Source organism: Amphiura filiformis, chromosome 19 (genome assembly GCF_039555335.1).
Source record: "Amphiura filiformis chromosome 19, Afil_fr2py, whole genome shotgun sequence".
In the NCBI taxonomy this organism is placed as follows: domain Eukaryota; kingdom Metazoa; phylum Echinodermata; class Ophiuroidea; order Amphilepidida; family Amphiuridae; genus Amphiura; species Amphiura filiformis.
The window spans coordinates 41,036,796-41,046,128 of NC_092646.1; the positions used below are offsets into that span (position 1 = coordinate 41,036,796).

The 9,333-nt window shown below is 36.7% G+C and overlaps 1 non-coding gene across 1 annotated transcript; it reads right to left on the reverse strand.

Moving 5' to 3' along the window:
- Nucleotides 1–9,243: 9,243 nt before the first annotated feature.
- Nucleotides 9,244–9,315, reverse strand: Trnaw-cca (transfer RNA tryptophan (anticodon CCA)). The gene has a single exon. It is a non-coding gene; the product is annotated as a tRNA-Trp (tRNA).
- Nucleotides 9,316–9,333: the final 18 nt, after the last annotated feature.

Sequence of the window (9,333 nt, forward strand, 5' to 3'; positions counted from 1 at the left end):
TGAACTACTTGCTATCAGTAGTAGATAGCACAATGACGAACTGCTTGCCATCAGCGGTAATTAGCGCTTTGATGAACTACTTACTATCAGTAGTAGATATGGCATTAATGAACTACTTGCTATCTTTAGAAGATGGCACAATGACGAACTACTTGTCATCAGTAGTAGATGCGATTTGATGAACTACTTGCCATCAGCAGTAGATAGTACATTGACGAACTACTTGCTATCAGCAGTAATTAGCGCTTTGATGAATTACTTGCTACCAGTAGTAGATAGTACAATGACGAACTACTTGCTATCACCAGTAGATAGCGCTTTGATAAATTACTTGCTATAAGTAGTAGATAACACAATAACGAACTACTTGTCATCAGCAGTAGATAGCGCTTTAATGAAGTACTTGCTATCAGCAGTAGATAGCAAATTGATGAACTACTTGCTATCAGCAGTAGATAGCACTTTGATGAACTACTTGCTATCAGCAGTAGATAGCACTTTGATGAACTACTTGCTATCAGCAGTAGATAGCACTTTGATGAACTACTTGCTATCAGCAGTAGATAGCACTTTGATGAACTACTTGCTATCAGCAGTAGATAGCACTTTGTAGAACTACTTACCATCAGCAGTAGATAGCACTTTGATGAACTACTTGTCATCAGCAGTAGATAGCGACTTGATGAACCACTTGCTAACAGCAGTAGATATCACTTTGATGAACTACTTGCTATCAGCAGTAGATAGCACTTTGATGAACTACTTACTATCAGCAGTAGAAAGCACAATGTCTAACTACTTCCTATCAGCAGTAGATAGCACTTTGATGAACTACTTGCTATCAGCAGTAGATAGCACTTTGATGAACTACTTGCTATCAGCAGTAGATAGCACTTTGATGAACTATTTGCTATCAGCAGTAGATAGCACAATGTCGAACTACTTGCTATCAGCAGTAGATAGCACAATGTCGAACTACTTGCTATCAGCAGAAGATAGCACTTTGATGAACTACTTGCTATCAGCAGTAGATAGCACTTTGATGAACTATTTGCTATCAGCAGTAGATAGCACTTTGATGAACTACTTGCTATCAGAAGTAGATAGCACTTTGATGAACTACTTGCCATCAGCAGTAGATAGCGCTTTGATGAACTACTTGCTATCAGCAGTAGATAGCACAATGTCGAACTACTTGCTATCATCAGTAGATAGCACTTTGATGAACTACTTGCTATCAGCAGTAGATAGCACTTTGATGAACTACTTGCTATCAGCAGTAGATAGCACTTTGATGAACTACTTGCTATCAGCAGTAGATCAGCAGTAGATAGCACTTTGATGAACTACTTGCTATCAGCAGTAGATAGCACTTTGTAGAACTACTTACCATCAGCAGTAGATAGCACTTTGATGAACTACTTGTCATCAGCAGTAGATAGCGACTTGATGAACCACTTGCTAACAGCAGTAGATATCACTTTGATGAACTACTTGCTATCAGCAGTAGATAGCACTTTGATGAACTACTTACTATCAGCAGTAGAAAGCACAATGTCTAACTACTTCCTATCAGCAGTAGATAGCACTTTGATGAACTACTTGCTATCAGCAGTAGATAGCACTTTGATGAACTACTTGCTATCAGCAGTAGATAGCACTTTGATGAACTATTTGCTATCAGCAGTAGATAGCACAATGTCGAACTACTTGCTATCAGCAGTAGATAGCACAATGTCGAACTACTTGCTATCAGCAGAAGATAGCACTTTGATGAACTACTTGCTATCAGCAGTAGATAGCACTTTGATGAACTATTTGCTATCAGCAGTAGATAGCACTTTGATGAACTACTTGCTATCAGAAGTAGATAGCACTTTGATGAACTACTTGCCATCAGCAGTAGATAGCGCTTTGATGAACTACTTGCTATCAGCAGTAGATAGCACAATGTCGAACTACTTGCTATCATCAGTAGATAGCACTTTGATGAACTACTTGCTATCAGCAGTAGATAGCACTTTGATGAACTATTTGCTATCAGCAGTAGATAGCACTTTGATGAACTATTTACTATCAGCAGTAGATAGCACAATTATGTCGAACTACTTGCCATCATTAGTAGATAGCACATTGACGAACTACTTGCTATCAGCAGTAGATAGCACTTTGATGAACTATTTGCTATCAGCAGTAGATAGCACTTTGATGAACTATTTACTATCAGCAGTAGATAGCACAATTATGTCGAACTACTTGCCATCATTAGTAGATAGCACATTGACGAACTACTTGCTATCAGCAGTAGATAGCACTTTGATGAACTATTTGCTATCAGCAGTAGATAGCACTTTGATGAACTATTTACTATCAGCAGTAGATAGCACAATTATGTCGAACTACTTGCCATCATTAGTAGATAGCACATTGACGAACTACTTGCTATCAGCAGTATATATGGCATTGATGAATTGGGCTATTTCAGTTGAAATCCATACTACCTATATGGAAGATTTTGGAGCGGGGGTCTGCGCCGGGGGTCTGCGGGAGTATGTTGTTCAAATGTAATTGGTCAGAGTTAATCATTTTGAAACCCATACTCCCCCTATATATTGTGGCTTCACCTATATCTTCCACAATTGGAGTGAGTATTTCAAATGGAAAGTAACCAAATTTGTCTGTTCAATTAAAAGTTCATACTCCCTCTGTGGTAGACTTTAGCTAAGTAATCATGGGTAGTGTTGATTTTAAATGCAATAGCCCATTACTAGCGTTCAATATAACTCAATTCAATCCAATTCAATTCAATTCTCTCAATGAGGGAACGGAAATTCCGGCCCTAAAATACATTGTAAAATACTATTAAACGTACTATGATACGGTACATCTACTTTCTTCCAGGAAATCTAGACTACCGTATTCCATTACCCTACTGCGGTGTGTCACATCCTTCCCCAGCCAGATTCTTCCCCAACTGGAATCCCACAAAAATGGACCCAAAAGTGAAATTGTATGCTTGTTGCTATCTACATGTACTTTTCGTTATTTTCCTTGTTACCTCCTATCCCTGACTGAATATATGTGAGGATAAATTTGTCACTCAGACCCAGAAACGTTTATGCTATCTGTTAGGCTAATTGTGAGTTAATTGATCTATTCTGTCTTCCCTACAAACATCAAAGTCTTCCCTAGATTGTACAGTCTAGACACTGAACCATTGCATCTAAGGAATAATGGCTTTCGGGCTGTCAAACACCTCTATGCTCTTTATTATTTTGAGGGCTATTTTCAGGGGTGTGCGAGTTCAGCTTTTTTTGGTTTTCAGCTTTTTTTGTACACTTGCTTTGTATAAAAGTATAGGATCTTCCCAAATTACAGCTTTTTGCTAACTGTTTTCAGCTTTTTCGCTCTTTTATATGTGGTGACTCATACTCCTGATTTATAAAATCTTTAATTAAAATTCATCTGTAGCAGTGTTTGGAGATTGCCGCTGAACTATTGCATCTAGGGAAGAATAATCAAGGATTTGGATCTATTTGGTTCTGTCTTCCCTTAGAATCGCAAATGCTTCCCTGGAGATAGTTAGATATCCAAACTGAAAAGAAATTGCTTTTTGCATGAAATATGCAAAGCAGTAACCAGCTATCATAATTACTGATCCAACTGTTCCCTGTTTTGTGCTAAAGCATTCCCTGGTTTCCCTCAAAATAATTATTTTTGGGATTGGAGTGGGTAAAAGCCAAGGTAGTGCTACAGGTATACTAATGCTATGTACCATTATAATTCTTAACTAAATGACACCTGGTGAATATTCGCCTACCCTGTAGAGCAGTCACTGCCAGCCAGTAACCATCTATTTCAGTTCATAATAATACGTGCTCCAGTTATATACTTTTCCCCCAAATGTCACCAAATTGGTTCATTTTATTTTAATTTTCCTTGAATCCTGTTGATTTCTTCTCTTTTTTTCCACTCTCTTTTTTTCTTTTTCAAAACACAAAATTCATCCCCCACAGGGGTAAAATTATTCCCTCCCCTTTGGGGGCGAATAACGGAAGAATAGACTCTCCTGTACTGATGAAAATAGACATCTCTCTTCCTACAGCTATTAAATAGATATTTACACAAATTTGTCAAAATCTTGCCATGAGAAGTCTACGTGAAATGGCAATATTTCAGTTCAGATAGCGCATTGCATAAATACTTGCTATCATCGGTAGATAGCTCATGGAAAGAACTACTTGCTATCAGCAGTAGATAACATGCACATTGACGAACTACTTGCTATCAGCAGTAGATAGCGCTTTAATGAACTACTTGTTATCAGCAGTAGATAACACATTGACGAACTACTTGCAATCACAGTATCAGCAGTAGAACTACTTGCTACCAGCAGTATGCAGTAGAAAGCGCTTTAATGATTAACTACTTGCTATCAGCAGTAGATAACACATTGACGAACTACTTGCCATCGGCAGTATAGCGCTTTTGATGAACTACTTGCTATAGCAGTATGGCATTAATGAACTACTTGCTATCAGTAGTAGGGCCTAGATGTGACATTGATGAATTTCTTGTCTTGCTATCATCAGCAATAGATAAAGCATAATAACTACTTGCTATCATCAGGAGATAGCACATTGACGAACTACTTGCTATCAGCAGTAAATAGCCCTTTAATGAACTACTTGCTATCATTCAGTAGATAGCACATTTACGAACTACTTGCTATCAGCAGTAGATATCTTTCAGCAGTAGATAGCACTTTAACGAAGTACTTGCTATCAGCAGTAGATAGCACATTGACGAACTACTTGCTATCAGCTGTAAATATCGCTTTGACGAACTACTTACTATCGATATCAGCAGTAGATAACTCATTGACGAACTACTTGCTATCAGCAGTAGATATCTTTCAGCAGTAGATAGCACTTTAATGAAGTACTTGCTATCAGCAGTAGATAGTACATTGACGAACTACTTGTTATCAGCAAAAGATATCGCTTTGATGAATTTCTTACTATCGATATCAGCAGTAGGCCCCTATATACGGTAGCGCATTGAAAACTACTTGCTATCATCAGTAGATAACTAATTGACGAACTACTTGCTATCAGCAGCATATATCTATCAGCAGTAGATAGCACTTGCTATCAGCAGTATATAGTACATTGGCGAACTATATACTTGCTATCAGCAGTATAGATAACACATTGACGAACTACTTATCATCAGCAGTAAATATAGCGCTTTGGTGAACTATTTGCTATCAGCAGTAGATAGCGCATTGAATAACTACTTGCTATCATCAGTTGATAACTCATTGAAGAACTACTCGCTATCTATCAGCTGTAGATATCACATTGACGAACTACTTGCTATCAGCATAAGATAGCGCTTTAATGAACTACTAGCTATCACTGGTAGATAGGGGCAAGAGGGGACAAGACCTCTCACAGGGGGCAGCTTCCTCCCTTCCCTCCCAGGCCTTGGCTATGCCACTGCTGTTATCATCAGTATAGATAGCTCATTAACTATAATTATATTTGCTATCAGCAGTAGATAGCACATTTGCGAATTACTTGCTATCAGCTGAGCAGATAGCGCTTTAATGAACTACTTGCTATCATCAGTATAGATAGGTGCAAGAGGGACCAAGACTTCTCATAGGGGGCAGCTGCCTCTTTGCCCCCACCTTGGCTACGCCACTGTTGTTTACAGTAGATAGCTCATTGAAGAACTATTTGTTATCAGCTGTACGTATATAGCACATTGACGAACTACATTTATTTATTTTATTTATACCATTCGGCCCATAGGCCTGGCATAGCCCAATATTGCAAAAGCAATAAATTAAAGGGAGGCCAAACATACTATCAGCAGTAGACAGCGCTTTAATGAACTACTTGCTATTACTCACTGTCAATATAGTAGATGATATATGACATTGATGAATTACTTGCTATCAGCAATAGCGCATTGACTCGGTGCACGATGCTATCAAATTCACAGTGGAAAAGGAGAGCGATGTATGCAGAACCCTAAGCAGTAATTAGGTTCTAAAACGAACCTTAAAAAGATCTATAAAGAACCTTAAAGATTTAAATAGGCCAAGGGACATTCTAATATTCATTCATTCAGGGACTCATCACAAAGTTAAGAAAAGTAGTGTTAACCCTTTTTGGTACCAAAAAACATTTTTTTGGATAAAAGAACATTTTTTTTCTGTATACTTAGAACCTTTTGAGGGTTCTTTCTTAAAGGTTCCTTAAAGGTTCTTCAAGCGCAACTTTTTTTGTTCTACAAAGAACCCCATTGGCTTTCAAAAGTTTGGATGGGATACGAAGGTCAAGTTAAGTTTTCAGGACGTTGTTACAACGTTTAAAGAACGTTACATTTACGTTATATCGACGTCAAAAAGTGTATACACTTTTGGTCATTTGGACGTGTGGGTGGGGGCTAAAACAAGATTGTCGAGACGACCAAAGCCTATAACCTTGTCACGACGTTCTCAACGTTCTTACAACGTTATATTGTTACCTGGGTAAAAATCTTCAACACGAAGGTCCAAATGTCATATGATGGATGCCTTTTCCAGCCTGATACACTTCAATTTAAATATATATATCCGGGTGTCCCAAAAAAAAAAGGTTACATGTAGATTTTTGAAAAAAAATGTCCGTAACCCGATCGACAGCATCATCCCCCCGATTTTTTTCATTGTTGATGAGGTTTTCCCGTCCAATTTCAAACTTTGGTCGTTCAGTTTAGTATAAGTGTCATTCCTTTTAGCTCTTTTTCGCGCGAAATCGAATGAACGCTACATTCTCAATTTCAATTTAGCAAATGTGCAATCTATTTCATTTAATACGCATTCAAAATTCTAAATAGTGCACCCAATTTCGCACATTGTGCAGCAAATTTCGCAAATTGTGCAGCCAAATTCATGTGGCCTTGAATTCAGAGCCTATTTGGAAATACAAATTCATATATGCGGAAACAAAATGGAAAAATGTTCAATCGAATTCGCAAAGTGCAAAATCAAATCCAGAAGTTCTTAAATATTTTACAATGTTTCAAATATAAAAATGCTATTTATCGTGTTTATATTGAACATTAGATACATGTATCGTCAACATTGTTCAAACAAGCACGTTGCTATATTAAATGTGAAGGGAAAACACATTTTTAAGTAATGTTTAAAATTGCCATATGCATAGGCCTAGTAAAACAGAAAATGAATTATAACTAATTCTAATATTTAAAAGCATGTTCCTCGGTTTAGTTCAGAAACCATAAAGTGATGTATGTCCCATAGTTCAATCAAGCTCAGTCTAGTTAATCATATAAATTATAAAAATATAATGACACTTTTCCTTTAAGTTAATGCTACTTTTTCTTACGATAGATCTTTTTAAAATCTTCGTATTTTTAATTGTATAATATAACCTTTATCTATCGTATAAGAATAAAAACTGAATGAACACAGTCAAAACAACATCTAGAAATTAAAAATATCGACAAAAAATTTCGCGTTCCCCCCTCGCGTCCGCTCAAAATTTTCGCGTTCCCCTTGTTTTCCCAATTTTCTCCATTTAAAATTTAACAATCCCCCTCCTGGTTCAACTAAAATGTCAGGTTCCCCCTAAAGACCCAAAAAAATATGTGTGTTCCCCCCTAAATTTTCCCATTCCCCCCTCTGTAATAAATAACGATCGCTCCCTTAATGTGCTTTAATGAACACTGTAGGCCTATAGGCCTACTTCTCATTACAAGCATTACCCATTAAACATTTTCTGCTGCAACGTAGACGTAGGGCCTATAGGCCCATGTCAGTATACTTGATAATCCGCATAATTTCAAATTGAATTCCTTTCCGGGATTCCTTTTCGCTAATTAGATTGTCAATGCATGAAATTGAAAATAGGATTAACAACGTTTCGCAGTCCCCCGTGCATCTTTTGCGAAATTGATTGCCTATTCCTTTAAATTAGACGTCTAATGGTGAAATTGAAACATTCGAGAACGAAATTGAATTCACAATAATGAATTGTTCTGATCATACATTAATTTGATTGAACTAAAATGAAATTGATTGCTCATAATGCGAAAAAGAAATCGGGATTCGTTGCAATCATTCACTCTTGCGCGAAAGCGAATGACACTTTTATTAAATCGAACGCACAAATTGCGAAATTGGCCAGGAAAACCTATATATCCGGGTGTCCCAAAAAAAAAAAAGGTTACATGTAGATTTTTGAAAAAAAATGTCCGTAACCCGATCGACAGCATCATCCCCCGATTTTTTCATTGTTGATGAGGTTTTGGTATCACATAATAGATACTATTTTGCTGGAGAAACAACGTTCAGAAAGACCTTCACAAAAAAGTGTTCCTCTTTAATGACCATCTCCCTCTTCCTTTATTTTTATCACCAAGAGTCAAGAAGCTCTATAAACAATGTTTAATTTGTCAATATGGTTCTTTAGTGCAATAAGTTCAACCATGATACCAAAAAAATAAGAGACAAATAAAAAGTTATAAGAAAAGAAATGAAAACACTGAAAGATGTGTTTGTGTATACGATATTTTGATGGTCACACTCCTGACACCCATGTCATCATGCGCTCATAAGATACGAAGTTGAAACCTAGCATGTACAATAACAAGAAGAATAAATAAATAATATCTGAAAAATTTACATCCCTCTATACATAGGCCTAATGTTTATGTACCAAAAATCTCTTGCAGAACGAAATTACAACAGTGGCGTATGGAGCAGTGTAATACATAAATACACATACATTTTGCACAACTCGCAAAAACAAAATCGGAATCAACTGGAATTTTGGGGAATAAAATGTCATAAAAAGAGGATGCTAGGATCACAAAATTAAAAAAAAAAATATCATTTCTTAAATAAAATTTGTATTTGGGTAGACTAGCGAGTTTAAAAAAAAATCAAAATTAAATGAGGATATTCCTCGTATAAATCCATACCCATTTGCTAGGCCTAACTTATGCAGAAATATCCCAGCATGCCAGTCTAATTCTGCTAAATTCCTTCAAAATTCTGAGCCTTTCAAATGTCACTATAAAACTTCTTCTTTTTTTTTTTAGTTAGATTTAAAAGAAAATCAGAAAAAAAAACCTTTTATAACTTACAGTTAAAAAAATATAAGTATGATATATTTTTTGTAAAAAAATAAGTCTGTCACAGTGGGAAACAAAAATTTTGCTCTTTGACCCCGACGTGATTCGAACACGCAACCTTCTGATCTGGAGTCAGACGCGCTACCGTTGCGCCACGGAGTCAAGCTTGGCATATTGAGA